Source organism: Bactrocera neohumeralis, unplaced genomic scaffold, assembly GCF_024586455.1.
Source record: "Bactrocera neohumeralis isolate Rockhampton unplaced genomic scaffold, APGP_CSIRO_Bneo_wtdbg2-racon-allhic-juicebox.fasta_v2 ctg623, whole genome shotgun sequence".
NCBI lineage: Eukaryota > Metazoa > Arthropoda > Insecta > Diptera > Tephritidae > Bactrocera > Bactrocera neohumeralis.
This window is the reverse complement of record NW_026093103.1, coordinates 88,484-90,825: the sequence shown is the minus strand read 5'-3', so window position 1 is coordinate 90,825 and position 2,342 is coordinate 88,484.

Below are 2,342 nucleotides of genomic sequence, written 5' to 3'. Positions count from 1 at the left end.
ATAAGAACTCTAACCTACGAAGTATCAGTGGAGATCCGAGACTTGGACGAAATAACCACTAAAGAAGACATAGCAGTGACAATACGATCACAAATCAAAGAGCTAAATTCCTTTGACGAAAAAGCGATCAAAACTATGAGACAGGCGTACGCGGGCACGCAAACGGCAGTCATCAGCCTTCCCGCAGCGGACTCAAAACGGCTGCTTGACGCCAATAAGATCAAGATTTGATGGGCGGTATGCAGAATAAGGGAAAGGCCGAACCTCATAAAGTGTTTTAGGTGTCTGGAATATGGCTATCTGGCGAGAGCATGCACGAGCGAGGATCGAAGCAAATGTTGTGGTAAGTGTGGTGAAAAGGGGCATTTCGCAAAGTAATGTGATAAAAGCCCGTCGTGTGCAGCATGCAAAGGCAGTGGGAAAAAGGAGACAGGTCACCGGATAGGAAGTTGGAAGTGTCCTCTATATCAAGTGGCGTGCAAAATGATAAAATGAAAGTTGTCCAAATTAATCTAAATCATTGTGAAGCTGCTCAAGATCTACTGAAGCAAACAATCTTCGAGGAAAAGGTAGAGGTGGCGATAGTGTGTGAGCAGTACAAAAACATAAACGCTGCCACATGGATCTCCGACAAGGAAAACAAAGCTGCCATATGGGCCTGTGGGGCAACGCCTTCCAAGATAAGCCGCTCTTTGGCAGATCTTACTATACGCGAGCGAAAATAGGTGGCATTTATTTTTACAGCTGCTATATCCCTCCGAGTGTGCTGCTGGGAGATTACGAAAGAATTCTACATGAACTTGTCCGAGACGCCCTCACTACTACGCCAAACATGATAGCAGGCGATTTTAACGCATGGGCAATTGAATGGGGTAGTAGCTACACAAACAGGAGGGGTAATGCTCTACTCAAAGCGTTTTCTATGTTAGACGCAGTGCTACTCAATACCGGCGGTAGAAATACTTTTGAAAAGAATGGACGCGGATCGGTAATAGATATTACTTTCGCCAGCAGCACGCTAGTTCGATCAGCAAATTGGAAAGTGTGCGACTTTTACACACATAGCGACCACCTGGCCATCATGCTGGAAATCCCCAAGCAATCACAAACCCGATCCAGCGTTAAAAAATTGCAGAAAAAAGGATGGAAGGTTGAACGCTAGATGAAGAAATTTTCAAACTAATGTTGGATGGGAACTTAGATGATGCGATCAGTATAGACCGACAGGCTGAAAAACTAGTGAAGCCCATAAGTAAAGCCTGTGATGCTGCTAAGGGTAGAAAAAAGCACAACATAACCCAAAGGCCCGCATACTGGTGGAACGAGGAAATCACCACACTAAGAAGCGAATGCCATAAAGCGAGACGCCTATGTCAAAGAAGCCAAGGTACGCCACACCATGCAAGACTGCGAGAAACTTTCAAAAAAAAAAAAAAACACGCAAGGAACTCAAGAAAGCTATCAAAAGAAGTAAGTCATCAAGTTTTAAAGAACTATGTGAAAAGGTGGACGAGAATCCGTGGGGTGACGCGTATAAAATAGTGATGGAGAAAATCAGAGGGGTAAAAGTCAAGCACCAACATGTCCGACCCTCCTAGAAAAGGTGGTGAAAACGCTTTTCCCAACGCAAGAACCCCAATCGAGTAGAGCAATACCAACAGTGATGGAATCTCCAATTGTCGACGAGAAGGAGGTAATGGATGTGGCGGAGAAATTTGGCAACTCAAAGGCACCAGGACTTGATGGCATCTCGAACAAGGTACTGAAAATTGCAATCAACCATTGCAGGAGGGCCCTCGCCGAACTCTATTCACGATGCCTAAAAGAAGGAGTTTTCCCAAAAATTTGGAAAAAACAGAGGCTGGTTCTTCTTCAGAAGCCAAACAAACCAGCGGGAGAGCCGAGTGCGTATCGCCCACTCTGTATGATCGACACGATGGCCAAAATACTGGAAAGACTGATTTGCACACGTCTAGAACGTCACCTAGAAGAAGAGTCTCCAGGTTTATCTGAAAATCAATTTGGATTCAGAAGACATCGGTCCACTCTCGACGTAGTTGAAAAAGTGACGGGCATTGCTGCCAAGGCCATCGAGGGCACCAGATGGATGCATGGAGATAAAACATACTGCGCTGTGGCCACGCTTGACGTGAAGAACGCTTTTAACTCTGCATCCTGGCCACATATACTGAGGGCATTAGAGGCAAGAAACACCCCGGGGTATCTTCTGAGGACAATTAGCAGCTATTTGTCTGACAGACTACTGCTGTATGATACCGATACAGGTCCAAAAAACTACATGGTGACAGGTGGAGTACCACAAGGCTCCGTACTAGGCCCAC